General features: G+C 42.2%; 1 protein-coding gene across 1 annotated transcript in view; it reads left to right on the forward strand.

Moving 5' to 3' along the window:
• The window catches only part of PDCL3 (phosducin like 3), a 205,176-nt gene that overhangs the window by 150,170 nt on the left and 34,879 nt on the right, over positions 1–20,127 (forward strand). Inside the window, exons 10-11 of the transcript XR_010405738.1 lie at positions 13,939–14,163; positions 19,397–19,494. The gene's annotated coding sequence lies outside the window, so the exon portion shown is untranslated. The remainder of the gene's footprint in view (positions 1–13,938; positions 14,164–19,396; positions 19,495–20,127) is intronic.

Consider the following 20,127-nt stretch of genomic DNA (forward strand, 5'->3'; position numbering starts at 1 on the left):
GAAATGAATCTCTTTTTTTGAGCAGCTGTATAGCCAGACATAAATCAGGGGTTCTACTAAAATAGAGGGAGAAAAGGAAGACTGAGGGATTACTGGCAGCTCAGCCCCACACAGTATGTCTTGGTTGGAAGGATTTTTATGAACAGCCCACATAAACAGGCTTATAAAAATGGTACATAAAATAAACCCATTCACATTTTTCTACCAGTCCATGCTTTCCTGGGAAATCCAAGTGTGGCAAAATAAAGAAAAGCTAACTGCTTTTCCACTCCCGCAGCTCCTTACTGTTCACATTGGCCAAGTAATGGAGCAGCACATTGTCAGGCTTTCCCCAGGTATTTCTGCATATAAATGACCAGGAATAGGGGTCTGAATATTCATTCATCCACAAACCCTAAAGTTACCAGTGAATGGAGAAGCAAGAATTAACAATCTAATGTTTTATTTTCAGTATGATATGAAAGTTTAAAAATAATGTAAATATCAATTACTTCTGTGTCTTAAATGGTTAAATAAGATTTATGTCTTCCCCATTTTTTTCTGATCCCAGACCAGCGGCACCACATGGCTGGTCTGGTCCCTTCCCCATTCTAGGCTGGAATGTTATTCAAGTTCCATTCAGAGACATCCATATACTTTCTTCTTCTCTGTTTTTAGATCATAGAAAGGGTAAGAGCTGCTTTGGGGATGCCAGAGGTCTGTGTGGCTCCAGCCTGAGAGCAAAAATGCAGCTCAGCCAAGATGTGAAGGTCGAGGGGGGGCCCAGAAACAAACACTGCCATCATGCTAAATGATCCTTCTTCCTTCCTTAGCTTGTCAGCTGGGACAGCCATGGTGCCTGTGAGCAACCACACTGGATCCAGTCATGCCTCACACATTTTTAATAAATGCTGCAACTCTCCCAGAGCTTAATTCAGGACAAAATGTGTGTGTTCCCATCTACCATAAGGGGACCAGACTGAGACTCAGTTTCCTGGCCAAAAATGTGTTTTTCTTTTGACTTGGTACTTGACTCCCTTAGTCTACTGCAAGACACATTATACCTTTATGGAACTCTGGGTGAAGGAAGGGATCACTTGAGGCTCCACAACAGCCACTGAAAACTGAAAAGCCTTTGCTGGGACTCACTAGACCCAACAAGCAGATGGTTAAGCAGCCGTCAAAAATCAGCGTCAACTGGAATGCAATGATCTCTTTTTTCTTCTCATCCTCACATTCATTAGGCAGCTCTTCTGTGCCAAGCATTATGCCAAGCACTGCTGAGACTGCACAGGACAGACAGACCCAGTCCTGCCCCCAGGAAGCTTAATAATGGGATTTCAAAGTCAAACTCTACCCACGCCCACTCTCATTCAATTCAAATTTGACTGAATTGAGACTAACCCCTTTCTTCTTGGTTACAACCCAGACCCACAGGCCTTGGAAACTGGCTGCTCTGTTCCCTGACCCCCAAAATGGTCATCCTCCAAATAGCCCAGAACTGAGAGGTTTCCCAGGATGCAAGACTTTTAGTCCTAAAAGCAGAACAACCAGGCAAACCAGACTGAGTTGGTCACCCTACTTCAAAATGAAACATCACCTTATAAGGAAGGAAAGTAGAAGTGCGGAAACTCAAAGCAGCTTCTCACCTGGCCTACCATACAACTCACACAAACATGGCTTTCCTCCTGTAATACCTATGTTCACACACAAACATAATAGAATGCAATTTTGTAAGCTGTAGTTCAGATAAAATAGGCTTCCAAGTGATAGCAGTAGACTGACCCCTTTCCCACTACTGGTCTAGGACACAGTATGTCCTGGTGGCCTGACCCTCATGCCCCTGCCCTCAGTTCCCCTCAGTGTTACTGTCACTCCACCCTCCACATCCCCATTTTAGACCCAAAGCTGCCAGATCATTCCAGGCCTCCAGATATTGTTAAATGGTGTCCTCTGCCTCTGCTTCCATCACTATGTCCACTGCCCCTGGGAGGCACTAGGGGGCAGTGGTTAAGAGCACAGAGTGTGGGAGTCAGATACATGGAGTTTTCTATATTGCTTCTTTCCAGTGGGCAGTTGGGCAAATTAGATTCTTCATGTTTCCATGAAGACCATGTTTCCTCATCTGGGAAGCAGGAATAATAATATCTACCTAACAGGTAAGACAATATATCTGCATAGAGAGTGACACAGGTAAACCCTTAACTGATGTAAACACTCTAGTATATCCGTTTGTTTACATGCCTTTATTCATTTATTCTTATATCCCTAGTGACTGGCACTGAGATGTTTATTGAATGAATGAAGTGTGCTAGAAAGATGAGGGTTTTACTTCTTCTAGAATTAGTTATTGAGAGCATTCTCTTGGTAATTTAGGGAAACTATAGAAATCACAGGTTGTGCCTTTTCAGCTCAGAGGGTGAATGATAAGGGCATTCTCATGCTCTCATTCTCATGAAAAGAATTTTGGAACATGAGTAACAAAGACCTTCAAAATAGTCAATTCAACAGTTACACTTCTAGAAATTTGTGCTAAGGAAATTATCAGAGATATATACAAACATTTACACAAGTTTTAATCACAGGTTGCTAATAACAGTGTTGCTAATCTGAATGAGAAACATAAATAGCCTAACTATCCATAGTGGTTGGTGGTTAAATAAAATATTCCCATGAAGAGAAGCTATATAGCAGAGTGGCTGAGAACCCAGGTCCTAAAGCTGGACTGCTTAGGCTCCCTCCTGGTCCTGCCACTTACCAGCTATGCAATCCTGAGCACCAAAAGCAGCTTGGCCCAGGAAGCCTCTTTGTCCCCATGGGCCTAATATTCCCATCATTCACGCTGAGGCACTTCTCCCCCCAGACAGTCCCAGCAGGGACCAGGGGGAGACCTAGAAGCACTGGCCAAACCAAGCACAAAAGTATTACTGCAAATGCTCAGAAAATGTAACTGTCACTGGGAGTACACCTTCTACAAGTATACTGGAGTATACTACAAGTATACTTCTACAGTACTTCTACAGTATACTTCTATACTACAAGTATACTTCTACAGTACCCATGATAAATCCAAAGAGGTGACTCTCTATCTCTGTCTCTCTCTCTCAAATGAATGAATAAAATCTTAAAAAAAAAAAAAAAAAAGAGTAGAGTGGAGAGGACAGCAGATAGAATCAGTGAACTTAAGGACCAATCAATAGAATTCATCTAATATGAACAACAGAGAGAGAACACTGAAGAAAAAAATATATGAAAGAGCCTCAGGGGGATGTGGAGCAATAACAAAATATCCAACATTTGTATCACTGGACCCCCCAGAAGGAAAAGAGAAAGTGAATGGGGGAAAGAATGTTCAAAAAATTAATAGCTGAAAATTTCCCCAATTTGATGAAAGACATTAACCTACAGATTCAAGAAGCTGAGACATCTCAAAATAGGATAAATCTAAAGAAATCCATGCCAAGACACATTACAATTTAATTGCTGAAAAATAAAGACAAATTAAAAAATCTTGAAATCAGCTAGAGAGAAATGACACATTACTAATAGGGGAGCACCAGTTTGAATTTTGCATTGGAAACCATGGCAGCCAGAAGGGAGTGCCACAACATTTTCCAAGTGCTGAAAAGGAAGAGCTATCAATCATAAATCTCATATCTGGCAAAATTATCCTTCAGTAAGTTTAGTAAGAAAGAGGAAATAAAGACATTCTCAGACAAAGGAAAACTAAGAGAATCTGTTGCTAGCACACCTACACTTTAAGATTGAGTAAAGGAAGTTCTGCAAACAAAATGATAAAAGAAGGAATCCTGGAGCATCAGGAGGGGGTAAGGAACAATGGAAACCACAGAAATATGGCTATGTGCAATAGACTATCCTCCTTAACAGTTATAAATCATATTTGATGATTGAAACAAAAATAATATTTGATGCTCAAGACAATGATATTTAAAAGTGGGGAAGGTAAAGGAGTCTAAAAGGGAGTAAGGTTTCCACACTTCACTTGAAGTGGGTAAATGTTGGTACAGTAGTCTATCATAATAACCACAGTGACCACTATGAAAACAATACAAAGAGATACACTCAAAAATGCAGTAAAACCAAATCAACATGGATCTGTAAAAAGTTCAAGTGGTCAAACATGGAATCCATTAAAAGTTCAAGTGATCACAGGAAAGAAAGAAAGGAAAAACAGAGGAATAAGAACCAGAGGGGAAAAAAATAGAAAACAAATAATAAAATGGCAGACTTAAGTGCTAACGTGTCAATGATTAGTTTAAATGTAAATAATCTAAATGCACCAATCAAGACAGATTGACAAAGTGGATAAAAAGTCATGACCCAACTATATACAGCTGATAAGAAAGGCACTTTAAATTCAACAGGGGGGAAACAAAGTTGATATCATGGAAGGGACTTGCTTTGAGACATACAGCTAGTTGGTGGCGGAGCAGGGACTAGGATCTAGGCCTCTATTGCCCCCATTCTCCTACCCCAGCTCAGAGCCCCTGCTCAGTTCACCTTGTTGTCCTCCTTCTCTGTATTCTTTTTTTTTTTTTTTTTTTTTTTTTGAGAGAGAGAACACACACACAAGCAGGAGCCAGGGAGGGGCAGACGGAGAGGAAGAGAGAGAATCTTAAGCAGGCTCCAAGGACAGTGTGGAGCCTGACTCAGGGCTTGATCTCACCACCCTGAGATCATGACCTGAGCCAAAATCAAGAATCTGACACTTAACTGACTGAGCCAGCCAGGTGCCTCCACCTTGTTTGTATTCTTGAGGCACACTTCCCCTGGCATAAGGCAGGGGTGGGGCATGGGAATTGAAGTAGAGGAATGTCACACACAAGTGCCCTGGCTGTAGCTCCCTGGGATTATCCTGGAGTAGTCCTGCCTAGCAGTAATTTTCTCAGAGGTATCACACTGCTGTGTTGGATCCACACCCTCCTTTAGCCCCTAACTCTGCCCCTGTATCCCTTAGATCACCTCAAGGGTGACAGTCCTCGGGTGACAGGCTTCAAATTGAAGCAGCTGACCAGATGAGGTACTAAAATTGCACCTCATTGTGTGATGTTGACATGGTGTCACTACCACGTCTCGTACAGTCTCTAGGTTGCAGGGGAGATGTGGAATGCTGATTTCCCAGGGCTCTTTGCCCTGCCTGTATGCTGCAGGTGGAGTCTTGCCAATGAGAGGAACTGGAGGTGAAGAAGCTTTTCTCAGGAGGAAGTTGTAGGCAGCCAGCTGGTGTGAGATTCACAGAAGCGTCCAGGTGAATATCACATGCCTAAAAGTGTAGGCAGTGGACCTCGTAGGTGGCAGCTTCTTAAGATGCTGCAGGCTAAGAAGGTTGGAAGGAACTTTCTGGAGTTCCTTGAGACTCTTAGCAGCTTTCAGGTGAGCTCCTGAGAAGCTCTGGATGCAGAGCTGCAGTCTGGGACCTTTGAGAGTGGCTTCTCTGTCTGCTCTTCTAGCTCTTCCAGTGATTGTAAAAGCCCCAATTCTGTGTTAAAACTCTTCATTTTGCATCTGTGACTTCTGCTTTCCTGAACTGTGGACTTACTAGTTCCATTCACTAAATGCTGCTATATTTCTTCTTTCTGGGCTCAAGAAAGCATTGCATGGCCATGCAATTTGTGTTGCCCATTTAAATGTGAGGGAAAGTGATATGAACCTTTCAAGAAGAAGCTCTAAGAGGCACTGCACCATTCACCATGTTCCTCTCCCTGTGTGTGCCCTGGTGGAGTCTATGTCATCCACACCTCCACCACTGACCTTTGCTGGACATGAAGCACAAGTGAGAAGTAAATGTGATATGTTACTGAGGTGTGTGTGACCACAACAGAACTTTGCCTCTCCTGGCTGATAGAGAAACAATAAATATATAGGTAGGCCAAGACCATAGTACAGACATTTCACTTCACTGTATGGTTATTATGTTGTTTGAAGATGGCATATCATTTCAAATTGCAGCTTGAATGAAAAAACTGAAAGGGAGTCTATACATCTGCTAAAAACAACAGCAACAAAAAGCAAAAACAAAACAAAATAAAACCAGCAACTGTCTGCATTTGGAAGACTGGAAGTTTCAGATTTGTGAACCTTTTTCCTTCATTCGTTCAAAAAGTATTTCTTATGCAACACTTGTGAGTCAAGTACAAGGGTAGATGCAAGGAATAGAAAGATGAGTAAGCTATAGCTCCTGTTCTTAAAGGCCTTGTCATCCGGCTCTGTGGATTTTGTACAACCAAGTCAAAGGTAATATGGTTAACAAGGAAGGAATAATATTCATTCATTTCTCTGGCATCTGTTATACACCAGCTCTATGTGAGCCATGTTATGTACTTTATCTCTTTTATGATCTCAGTATTAGACTTGAGAAAATCAAGGCTGAGAGAGGGTAGGCAAGTCATCTAAAATTACCCAGTTAGTAAGTATCAGAATTCAAGCACAGATTGGCATACCTCCAAAGCCTAAGCTCTTTTCAACACTCATGGCATGGTAAATGTTAGAACAGAGACATGGCCTGGTACCAAAGGAGCCAAGACTGGGTCTATTGTTCTTCTCCTATGTTTTGGGGAATCTCAGATCAAAACACTTCCCTCAAACCAGCTACAAATAGCCTTGGTACAAGAGAAAAGCTTTTCTCCTTAGGATTCTCAAAGGTTCCCAACCCTTTAAAGATGGGTACCTGGGATACCAGTTCCTCCCCCAGGGCCAAGTGTGTCTAGGAGGAAGGAAGGATATGGAGAGTGGCCCATACTCCTGAGCAAGTCCAAAGAGCATCTTGTCTGTATTATGCCTGCGAGTGCCCCAAAGCAGTCAGGACAGGGTTATCCTCATTTACAGGTAAGGAGAGCTTGCCTAAGATCAGTTAAATGACCTGCTCCTGGACCTCTGCCCCCAAGCTTAAACCAGGAACTGCTCAAAATAAAATTTCCATCATGGGTTATACAAAACACAGAGGATCCTTTGCTGGTCCTCTTGGATCCTTCAGGCATTATCTGTTGGTGTTTAGCTAAAGAATCAGAAATGGGCATCATTTTCCCCACAGAGAGGACCTCAGGACTCATGGCTTTCCATTTTCAAGTCCTTAGGATAAATTAGTGAATTGTAATGCCCACATGTTACATGGTACAGATGAAAGATGGCAGCCTCCAAGACTCATTTAAGGCCAAAAGGGGGAGGGAAGCTTGTGTTGTGGAAAAACCTGCTTAGAACCACCTTGTAAGCAACTTTCAGGGTTCTTCGTAATGAAAAGATAGCCTTTCAGACATTTGGGATATGATTATTGCAGCATGATTCCAAAGTCAGTAGATTTGCTTAGCAATGCTATCATATTGGCTTTTATTTTCTGTTTGCCAAGAAGCTGAAGAGGAGGACAGTTCTCCTCTACTGACCCTAGGGATTTCTTCAGAGATAGTTTGGCAACCCCTTTTATTCAAAGGTTGTCAACTGATTTTAAAACAAAACAAAACAAACAAATAAAAAATAAAACCTAGTTTGTTAACATTCAGTAATCACCAGTCTTCAATTCCAAGAGTAGCCTCCATTTATTTTTCTTGTTCTGGTTTTATGATTTTTCTATTTTTGCTATGTTCTGTGAAAATAAAACATGCTGGAGTTTTAACAAGACATCAGTTTTCAGTATATAGTATTGGTGTGAAGTTATACTTCATGGTTCTTTGTATTTTCTCTTGATTTTCCTGATATCTCTTACAGCACCATATGGGCTGCATTTATCACCTATTTTGTCTCTTGTCTCTGACTAACTTTTTAATTCATAGTCAGCAAGCTCTGCAAAAAGAAAAAAAAGAATTGTCAATTTATGAAAGTTGTTTTATCCAAGTCTATTTTAATTTAGTTAAGTATCATCCTTTCTAGTTTTCTCAGATATTCTCATCTAGGAATTATAAGAAAGAACTAAATGGAGTATAATTTACATTTGTATGTGAGTACATACCATGTGCTAGGCACTGTAGCAATAAAGTTGCTTTCAACTGCAATAATAGAAAACTCGGCTCTATATGGCATAAACAATAAAGAAGGTATACTACCTTGAATCATAGAAGCCCTAAAGTAGGATAACTCCAAGTTGGCCAATTCAGGGACTCAGTGACATCAAAACCATCCTCCCTCTTTGCCATCCTCCAACCCTTGGATATACATGAGATTATTACTGTACTAATACTGAGATCATAACCCCAATTTATGGGGCTGTAGTGAGGATTAAATTAGATAAAGTACATAACATGGCTCACATAGAGCTGGTGTATAATAGATGCTAGTTAGTCATGACTAACTTGTTCTCAAGAGGACAACAGAAGAAGAGATTGACTCTTCCATGAACAAGGAAACCTCTCCAACAATATCCCAAGCAGATATTCCCTCATATCACATCAGCCACCATTCACTTCCAAGCCTACACCCACCAGCAGCAATAGGAGTGGGACTAGCCAGTTAGCTTGGGGATAGTCCTGGCCTCCTAAAGGCAAAAGATTAGCAGCTAAACCAGGAGGAAGAGGAGTGGATGTGAAGGAACAATCAGGAAGGACTGCTACACAACCTATTTCACTTTGCCCCCACAACAATCCTATAAGCTAGCTATCGTCATCCCCAGTTTAGAAATGGGAAACTGAAGCCTAGGAATTTCAAATTCTTTGTCTAATTATCTATGCATACAATATAATGAACCCAGCATGCAAGAATTGTTCTCCCAATGAATTCAAACTCAATTGGAATCATTTCACATTCCAACTTAGGGGTGACAATGATTCTCTGTTTTTGATAATTAAGACAAAGTTAGGTTCTCAACAAGTAGAAAGCTCACAGTACAAAACCCACAGAACTTTAGAGTTGAGAAGGATTTTTCATATCCCACCTACAGAGTTTGAACAAACGGTTTTAACCATCCATGCTGTGTACCACCACCTTGGGAGCTGCTAGATCTGTCAAGATGAATAAGATGTCACCTCCACTACCAAGACACACAGCCTAATAGGAAGGAGTAAGGTATACAAGGTAAACATGATAGAAGACAGTGAGGGCCAAGAGACAGGTACCCAAAAGCATTAGGGGAGTGTTCAAAAAAAAAAGGAAGGAAGAAAGAAAGAAATGTCAACCATAAAAGGTTGTCATGAAAAGGTTAGGCTTTGTCAAGGTGCGTTGGAGATAACACTTCAACAAGCAAGGATGGGTGGAAGGGAAGTGGATTGCAGGATGGGAACCCTGTGCTGGAGCAATAAACTGCAGGCTATGTGGACAAAACATCAGGAAGTTAAATTTGATTGGAGGATAGGAAACAAATTACTTTGTAAAGCAAGACTTGATCTTGAAGAGTTTATTTTTCATTTATAAAATTGAGAAAAAACAAAGGCTTTTGATCAGGTGTGGCATGATCAAAATTGCCTTTTATAAAGACTAATCTGGCAATAGTGTATATAGTAGGATGTTTTGTGTATCTGTTGGGATGCCTGGTGTGCAAGCCATAGAAAACCAACCTCAATATGGCCTGTCAACAAGGAAATTTGTTGTCTCATTTATAAGATGCCTGGAAAGTTGGGTTGCTCCAGGGTTGGTTATTTCAGCAGCCTTCCAGCCTGCTGTTGCTCTCCCATTCTCAGGACATCAACACTGTACCCATTGTAGCTCCCCTTAAGAAAGGGGTTACTGTGGTTCACAACCATATACAATAACATCCAGAGGAAGAAGAGACAATCCCTTCTTGCTATTCCTCTCAGGAAAGAGGGAACCATTCTCCAAAGTCTCTTACATCTCTTGATGAGGAAAATGGGACCACCATGACTGGCTTTACCCAATTATTAAATACCCCTAGGAAATGAGGAAGGGTGAATCCCCAGCAAAATTAGGAATCTGTAAATATGGAAGAAGAGAGGGATGGATGCTGGAGAGACAATAAATAGGGCCTCATACATGTTCCATAAAGGAGGAATCTGAAGCGAAAGGCCAGCTGGAAGTCTATGGCCCCATTCTGACTAGAAATAATAACTGCTTAAACTGAAAGTCCTGTTGTTCTTGCATGACATATGATCCCTGAATTTATCATATTCTCTGCTTGATCATCTTTAGAGATAGAGAACTTTCAACCTCCCGAGGTGAACCCCTCCCATTATTTAACAGCATTTGATGTTGAGCCAAAACCCTGGTTCTTTTCCACAGGAATGGTTTCCAAGCCAAGAATTCCCCATATTGTATTTATGCAACTGAGGCTTTTTTTTTATTTTAATCTTAAATGATCTTTACTTCTGTCTCCATAAAATGTAGTATTGTTGGTTTCAGTACAATATTCCAGCCTGATCTTTCAACAACCGTTGATTAACTCTCCATTGTGTATAGGTATTATAGTAGGCACTAGGGAGAGTGAGATAACTAAAGGAGCTCACAGCCTAGTGGGGAACTGGACACAGGGACAAGTAATTACAAACCTAGCATGATAATGCTGTGATATGAAGCAGGGTTACACAAAGTGTGGACTCCAGACCCCCTACCTCAGAATCCTATGGGCACTTGTTAAAAGCACATATTCCTGCCTTACCCCGTGTCCTAGGAGTGGAATCTAGACAGCAGCATTTAAAACAGCATTCTGGTTGATTCTTATGCACCTGGATACCTACTAAGAGATTTCACGAGCAGGGAGGCACAAAGGGAGGATATGAATTTCTGGGACTCTTTGAATAGCAACTCTGTCCTCCAATCATGACTCATCTTTCCTGGCTTATGGCATTTGCAAAAAGAATAAACAAACTTTTGCACCTTCTCTCAAGTCCCTGAGGAGAGTGTTGACTAGGACAGACCTGCAGCAAACCCCTCTGGGATATCACAGAGCCATAAATCAACACTCTCCAGTAGAGTGGTCCAAGCAGCAATGAATCCACCTAACTATACTGTTAATTCAGACTACAGTTTACCATTTTATTGCAAAAGGAGGCATGGGAAACAGTGTCAGATACCTGAAGCCAAGATTGATGTCACCCATGATATTCCACTGCTCTTTGTGCCTCAGACACTCTGCTTTTGATTCTATGAAAAAGAACCTTCTGTTGGATTTTCCCTGACCCTCCTTGACACTTCTTGGTTAAGTAGAGACTCCGACTAACACCAGAAAACTAATTTTGTGGCCTCCACATTGGAGATTGGGCTGGGAAGATGAAAAGTCAGTATTTGGGCTAATAAAAAAATCTACTGTTTGAACTAAAATGAAACAATATTGCTACTATTCTGGTCCATCTGCCATCTGTCACCTGGACAACTATATCAGCTCCTAACAGATCTCTCTGTGTCCACCCTCACCCCTACAGTCAATTCTCCATCAGCAGTCAGAAAGGGCTCAGTATGAAGCCCTCCAATAACTTTCCATTGCAAGCATAAAACAAGCTGCTTAAGATGACCTTCAGGGTTCATCTGGCCCCTGATCACTCTCTGACCCCTTTTTGGCCACTCTTCCCCTTGGTCACTATGCTCTAGCCACACTGACCTCTCTGCACTTTCATTTCAGGGCCTTTGTACTCTCTACTGCCCCACTCAGAACGTGCTTCCCCAGATCTTGGCATGGCTGCCTCTTCCTCATTGCTCTTCCTCAGCTCTCACCTCCTTAGCCTTCCCAGATCCCCTATCTCCGATAGCACCTGGCATATAGGAAACATGCAGTAAGCATGCTGAATAAATGAATGAAAGAATTGCTATATAAGCACTGGTATGTTTGGAGACATGTGGCAACCCTTTTTAGAGTTTGTTAATAAGATGACTTGCTGATGATATATAGGTAGAGGGGCCATACACTTTCCTATGCAAACCTAGTTATTCAAGAGTGAAAGGAAGATATCTGTATGCCAGGCCACAGCAGTAAACCAGGAGTGTCCCAAGCAAATGGAGATATATGACCACCCTAAATTACAGATAATTATGAAGACAATGCCTTTCCTCCCTCCTAGATGATAAACCACATGAGGGCCAGGAGTAAGCACAGTGTGTGGCACATGAAAGGTACGCAAGAAACATGTTGAATGAACTGAATGAATGAATGAATGAACAACATGTTGTATTTGCCATGCTGACTTAATGGGAAAACTAGCTTTAGCCACCCAGACCACAGAACTGGTGTAGGACAACTGCACTGAATTCTTGGTCCAGTGAAGGGCCACAGTGGGTTGCTTCCATTTCAGATTCGAGGGGGACTATCTATAGTTTCCTGTAGTTGCTGGAAGCCTCAGAAATTTATCAACCCCCACAGAAGGCCTCCACAGAAGCAGATTACTTCCCACGTGTTTACAAAGCCCCCACAAATATTTTCATAGCCATCATATGATAGGAATGTGGTGTTTTCACCCCTGTGCTACAGATGAGGAAACCTAGTGTCAAAGGAAGCTTATTGGCCTGGACAGAGGCTTCAGGAGGCACTGTCAGTACCCTTCACGTTCCCATCATCCCAGCCAGGCTCTCCCATGCACCGCCAGGCTTTCTACTGCAGGCCCTCTGCCTGAGGGCCAGCCCATGTGGCCCTCAGCCAACAGGACAGGAGTCCTGCAAGAATACTCCGGCTTCCAACTGGGGGCAACTCCGAAGTGTGCTCCATACTGCCTCCCAGAGGCCCCAGGTAAATTGAACTCCAGTTCCCCCACTGTTAACTGCTAATCAAAACACTCTGTATTGATTTTAAAGAATGAAAAGAAAAAAGAAGAGAGCAAGTGTTGGCAAGGATACAGAGAAATAGGAAGGCCTGTGCATGACTGGTGGGAATGTTAAAATGGGGCAGCCACTGTGGAAAGCAGTAAGGTGTCTCCTCAGTAAGTTAGGCATATAATTACCGTGTGATGCAGCAGTCCCACTTCTGGGAAAGCCGATGCTCAAAAAGATATCAAGGCACCCATATTCATAGCAGCATTGTTCCAGCTAGGACATATCCTGTGCCGGACAAATGGATGAACAAAATGTGGCATATACATACAATGGAATATTATTCTTCCTTAAAATGGAAGGAAATTCTGACACATGCTACAACTTGGATGAACACTGCAGATATTACGTTAAGTGAAATAAATCAAACACAAAGGGACAAATACTGTATAATTCCACTTACATGAGGAACCTAGGACAGTCAAAATCATAGAGACAGAGAGTAGAAGAGCGGGGCTGGGCTGGGAAGGGTGGGGTAATTATTGTTTAATAGGCACAGAGCTTCTTGTTAGGACATAGAACGAGTTGTGGAAATGAACAGCAGTGATGGTTGCATAACAATGTGAATGCACTTAGCACCACTGAATTGTATACTCAAAAAGGCTTAAAATGGTAGATTTCATGTTAGGTACATTTTACTACCAAAAAAAAAAAAAAAACCACCCCAAGGGAAAATGTACTATATATTGGCTGCCTTCCCTAGTTCACTCCCTTGCCACAGAAAGTATTGCACTCAAACCCTGGTATTGGTGTCTGCTTTCGAGGGAAACCAACCTATGACAAGGCTCATAAACTACAGAGCTAGGATGTAAACCACAAACTTCAAACCCAAGCCTGCAGGCATCAAGCTCCATGCTCTTTAGCTGTCCCCTGTGGGGCATCAATAAAATAAGCTTTATCAGCTAGAAGTCAGCACTTTAAGATTTTGCCTTGGCTGCCCTTGTTCTTTGCAGCCCCCTTGACTCATTGCAAAATAAGTCTCTTTGATTGTGTCGTAGAAAATAAAGACATAACACATGCATTTTATTACTAGAACCTAGTTCGCATTACCATAGAACTCCATCTGACGCTTGGCTACTTTTCCTGAAATACGCAAGGAAGAAAAGGATGTATAAAAAGGTTCAGAGAGAAGAATTTTATCTAAGCTGTATATGGATTTTGAACTTTGTTTCTTAAATTTATTTCAGAAGTATTTAAATTCCAAGCATTGCAAATCTACCTCCAGGCTTCCTTCAGAGAAACATAATATCTGTTTGTTTCTCCCCACAGGTGAGGTGGTCCCTGGGTGACCATTTCTACCCTTACACCTTCTGATGAACACCAATAAAAGCCTGGAGAAAAAGTATCACTCATTCAGTCTCATGGGTTCTGACCGAGAAGAGCAATGTGCAAGCACAACTTCTCTATCATCCTTGGAATCCTCTGTGGTACCACAGATCGCCGACTTTGAGATTTTAAATCTGTGGTCTTCAAATCATGAGTACCAACCCATGAGTAAGTCCTCACATTCTTTCCTTTAGTGAAATGGAAGAAAATAGAATGGGAAGCATCAGGGCTTACAGTGCCATAATGTTTGATGAAACTTGCCTCATTTACGTGCATGTGTTATAATTGGATTATTATAGAAAATGTATTTCTTATTGTAGGTTTTGGGAGGAAAAGGAACTGAAAGGCACTGTTAAAAAGTAAACCCTTTAGCTCCATTAAGAGAACTTTCTGCATCTTTTTTTTTATTATGTTCAGTTTACTCATGTAAAAGATGATTATCTTGACAAAAAAAAAAAGAGAACTTTATACACCATTTACTCTGAGTATCAGGTATTTCCACCTGTCTCCAGATCCCTTCACTTTCTCCCCAGCTTGTTGGCCCTGCATTGCCATCATTCCCTTCCAAAAAATGAGAGCGTAACTGTGCTCCACCTGCCCTCCCTGGCCTTCCTAGATTGTGTCCACCTCCAAAACAATGAGTCATTGACTCAAAAAGCAGCCTCTTATTTCAGCCATGCATATAAACAAACACCACTACCACCACCCAGCTCACTGGTTCAGTGTTTTCATCTTTTAGTCGTTTGTTTGGCAAGATGTTGACATAGCCACCCACCCCGGCCACTGATTAAATGAACGGAGAGCTCGGACAAATTACATATGCCATCAACCATAATATATTAAATGAGACATCATATAGCGATGAATCTCTTCACCTCTCAGGAAACTTACAAGTTCATTCCCATATAAATGTTAAGTAAAACACAAGCACTTAGAGAGCCATAACCCAGAGAATTGGGACAGATTTTGAGGTCGGCCACTTGTAGTGCCATTTCTTTGAAAGACGAGCTTTTAAAAACCACTCTTCCTTCAAGAGGTCACATGGCACTTAACAACCCCCTTGTCCAGCCTCCCCCTCTTACCCTCTTCTCAGCCCCTGCAAAACCCATGTCTTTCTTCTGCAGGTTAAAATAACCACTTGTGCTGAGTGGTGCCTGCTCCCTACAAAGTAAAGTGAACACGTTGCTCGGTGTAATTTCAGCAATTTGGGCCTGACTTCAGCCCAGCCTGTGTGTCAGCACTGACCAAATCAACCAGCTGGCAACTGTGTCTGTTTTAACTTCAGGCATTGTGGTCACAGTCATTGGCACAATATAATTCCAAAGGGAATTAGGGTGGGGATTGGGGGATGGGTCACTGTTCCATCATTCTTAAGACTCTACTATAGCACTCTTTATAATATTGTAATTATTGGTCACTGTCACATTCCTCCTACTATCTTTGAACTCCTTGAAGGCAGAGGTGGTCTTTTACTTTAGCAGCTGGTGCGTACAGCAGGTGAGTATTCCACTTGGCAATGAATATCCTAACATTCCCTTGATCCTGAGAAGATTGAGGCTCTCGGCCACAGACTCTCTCAGCTTCCTTCCCTTCTACCTCAAAAGATATCCATCACCTTGATAACCACTACTTAATGGCCTTACGTGTCCATCCCTCCCTTGACTGCATTCTAAAAAATCAGATGTATCCTGCAAACTATTTCCAATAGTCTCTGCACGATGCTCTTCTGACTGAACCTCCAGGTGTTATTTTCACATCATTGAACACTCCTGCCCCTTAAAACTCCAGCTCCTTGTCTCTGAAGCACTTGGCTTTCTGGATTTACCTCCTTCCTCTGGAAATGCTTCTTTTTCCTTCCCTGGCTCCTTATCTGCCTTTGACTAGGACATAAGCACTTCTCAGGTTCTCTTTTGGACACTGTTCACTCCCCCAACTCATTTTACAATTCATTCATTCATTCATTCATTCATTCATTCATTCATTCATTCATCATCTAGAGCAGAGGTCAAGAGACTACATCCCTCTGGCCAAATTTCACCCTCTCTTCATTTCCCTCAACTACCATACCAAAAACACTAGTTTTTTTTTTTAAATAAAGTTTTATTGGAACATAGCCACATCTGACCCATTTACATATTGTCTAGGCTACTTATTCATTACAGTGGCAGGGCTGCTACAGTGACCCTATGGTCCACAAGCCTAAAATATTTACTCTCTGGCCCTTTACAGAAAAGCCTTGCCAACCCGTGCTTTAGACTCTGAACCATGTCCAATCCACTTTGCTCACTGGTCTTTACTCATGCTCTCCAGATTCATATTTCAATTGCCTGCTAGACCCTTCCATGGGATCCCCGTTAACATCTCTAATCCAAGTCCCACACTATCTTCCTCACCAAACCCATTTCTGCACTCATTTGCCCTGTCAATGGCCTCATCTATGACCTTCCTGTGGTGAAACTGAGCCTTTGCAGCCAATTTATGGCATCAGGGCTATGGAGCTATCAAGGGCTCCCAAGTTCAGTTTCAGTGGTAGCAATCGTGGGCATTGAACTGGTTTTACATTTACAAATCAGTATGACATTAGCAAAAACAAAAACAAAAAAGACATTTGAATTCAGTTCCCTTTTCCTTTCAAATCTGGCTCTAAATGAAAGTACTGGCACACTCACTTTAGTGTGGTGTCCTATCTCCATGACAGTAGAGGAGGCAAAACTCCATGAACATGACACTGTTCTCTCCACTGACCTAAAAAGCCATCAGTTATTCTGTCCACATTTAAGTGCTACCTTCAAACTTCTGCTTAAGTAGCTGCAAGACCGAATTAGATATTACGGAAGAAAAATATAAAGACTAATATGTAAACAATATCACAGTCAAGTTTGTTGTATAATTCCCTTTTTCGATTCCCCCACCCCCAAGAATACTCTTCTTAATTGATTACTTCTCAAGTTATTGGAACGGAATAGAAATGTTTGGCCTATTAAGCTCTGCAAACGTACCAAGTGAACCTACCAGGATCTCCTTGGCAATGTTGGGAGTCCTCTGTCAAAGCTCTTTGAAGTTTGCTGGCTCTTTAGCAAAAAGGATGTAGAAGACTTTGTAGGCATTAGCAAAGACAAAGAGAAATAGTTGCTTGCTGTTTGATTTGTCCTTTCATCTGTCAGATTCCCAGGCATCTGCTATTTGTCAGACATGTGTGCTCGGTGCTGGGGATGCCAAAAGAGTGACACCACAGAGCTTCCCCGCATCTTCCTCCTAAAAGTCTGATAGAGGCCTCAGTGAGCCTGCTCACTTTGTAAAGTCAAATGTATGGGGCCATGGAGCAAGTGATTGATATTTATGGAATGAGTCAAGGTTGGAATGACATTCCCTGGATACAACTTCCCATCAGTTACAGAAGGAAGGAGGTGACCTCCTAAGTGCCTATGATAGGGCATATGCTGCATTATTTCTTAGTCTGTAGAGTATAGGCTGGATAAAATCCTGAGCCTTGTCAGAGAATGATGATAATTCAAGAAATGGGTTTAATAATCAGACTTCCACACACAGGGACTACATCATACTTGTTATACGGTGGCAACAGTCTTTAGTTCCAATGAGCTCATGCTTATATTTGAATGGTTGTAGTTTCAAAATTGGTTGTAGTTTCAAAGCACTGTAAAATATGTCAATATCTTTTTTTTTTTTTTAATTTTTTTAGAGAGAGAGAGCATGCAAGCTGGGGTGGGGAGGGGAGGGGGAGAGGGAGAGAGAGAATCTTAAGCAGGCTCCATGCCTAGCCCGGAGCCCAATGCAGGGCTCCATCTCATGGCCCTGAGATCATGACCTGAGCTGAAATCAAGAGTCGGGCGCTCAACCAGCTGAGCCACCCAGGCACACATGTCATATCTTTCTTCCATTCAATAAATCTGTGGACCATGTATTTTCATCTCCACTAAGTAGCTAACAAAACTAGCCATTGGGAAGTTTAAAAGGGTATGAGTACACCCCCTGCCCCTGTGTCCGTAAACCCTGTAACCTGAATTCTCCAAGGAGCCACAGAGTTTATGAGTGAGCAGGGACCTACAGTCCTCACCTCTGGCCCAACCTGCTGCCGGATTGCTCTAGAGTCAGCACTTACTCTTTGACTTTTAAAGTTTGAAAGGAACACATAAAAAAGTAAACAAAAGGAGACCTCATGATCCCATAGAAAACCCATTCTCTGTTGCTGGTCAGTGGATGCTGGAAGGCAGAGGAGAATGGAAAGGAAATAATAGAGCAGTTAAGCAGCCACCAAAGCTCCAGCACTGGGCTCCTTTAGGAGAGGGAGCTTCAGAAGAGGCACCCCAGCACATCTTGGCCAGAGAGAAATGGGCAGGAGGCCCTTCAGCTCATACCTCAGGCCACATGCTAGGGACAATTCAGGCAGCTCCCCCAGTAAACCAGCCACAGGCAGGGCAGAAGGCCAACACCCTGCTCCTGGCTTCCTATTCCCTCTCTTCCCAAAGGCAGTCCATTCTTTGGCCTTTTTATTACCTTACCCCAATTTAACATGCTGTCCCAGAATCCAACCCCTGACTTCCCTGCATAGAACAATCAGAGAACCCTCCACCACAAAGCTCAGTGAGGACCCAGCCACCCTGCCCACCTGACTGCAGCCACATCCACCCAAGGTTGGACACAGGGGCAGCTGCCTGGCCATCCTTCTTGGCTAAAATTGACTGACCCTCACACTAAACTGGGAACTTCCCTGAAAGTGGAAAACTACTTCATCAAAGATAAATGACAAGGAACCTTGTCTTCGTGGTGCAGGCCTCTGCCAGAAGAGAAAGAGCAAGGAGTGATGAACGTCTCCCATGGGCAGCCTCTTGGCCGGCACCATGGCTGGGTCTCTTGGATTTTCCACGCATACAAATAAGAAGCCTGCTCAATGAACTGGTCACTTAAATAGGTTTTTCCATCTGTGGAGTTTCAATTTAAAACACCAACAAAGCCATCTTCGGAAAAGGTTCTCTTGTATCTATCCCTTCCAATTCACTTAAATTAATTAATCTGCTATTGTCCTCGCAGCTGTGTGATGGGGGAGTTTCTAAGAATTGAGTTTCTTCTAAGAACATGATCTTGCTTGCTTATTTGATTTGCCAAATGCAGCAAGGGAGTATATTCTCTACACTTTCCCATGATATATTACAGGGCTACTAATTTATTCTCTGTTAAATTGGGCATCTCTTAGTTGACAAAGTTGTTACAAGATAAATAGAAGAGAGAAGCATGTGATCATACCCTGTGGCCAGAGTTCATTTGAATTGTTTGAAACTTTTAACAAAGTCCACCAGAATTTTAAAAATAAGAATAAATGAACCGTGGGGATGGAGCAAGAAATGATACTGCTCCCAACAGAGTACTTTTTTCCATCTTCCAGGGACATGCAGTCAGTAAACAGATTCCACCTTACTGCACCCCGCCAGGCAGACAGAGTCAAGTTCACTAAGTCTCATGGAAGGAGAAAAGAAGGAGAAGGTAAGGTCCTGGCTAAATCAATGCAAGCCACATTGTTAATGGTTCTATAAGACCAGAGCTGTTGTGTCAAGTCCCCTCCACAGAGGAAAGTAGTTAAGAACAGGAGCCCCAGAGCTAGGCTGACAGGGTTCACATCCCAGCTCCACTACTTACTCACCTCTTTGTAATTCAGTTTCCTCCTTGGAAAAATTAGGATAGTAATAGTATCCCTCCTAAGATTATTGTGAGGACTTTTTTTTTTAAGATTTTATTTATTTATTTGACAGAGAGAGACAGTGAGAGAATGAACACAAGCAGGGGGAGTGGGAGAGGGAGAAGCAGGCTTCCCACGGAGCAGGCAGCCCGACGCGGGGCTCGATCCCAGGACCCCGGGATCATGACCTGAGCCGAAGGCAGACTCTTAATGACTGAGCCACCCAGGCTCCCCTATTGTGGGGACTTCTTGAGTTAATATATGTGAAGCTGTTAGAAAACGGCCAGTAAACCATGTATGTATTTGCTAGTATCTACGTCCACCATAACAGAACCTAAGATAATCAAGTATCTGCTAAGAAGGGGTATTCTGAGAAACTCTTTTATTTTTTTTTTAAGATTTTATTTATTTATTTGACACAGAAAGAGACAGTGAGAGAG

The sequence above is a fragment of the Mirounga angustirostris genome, unplaced genomic scaffold (assembly GCF_029215605.1).
Source record: "Mirounga angustirostris isolate CCGP_5_RB_7025 unplaced genomic scaffold, mMirAng1.0.hap1 SCAF_10, whole genome shotgun sequence".
Taxonomy (NCBI): Eukaryota; Metazoa; Chordata; class Mammalia; order Carnivora; family Phocidae; genus Mirounga; species Mirounga angustirostris.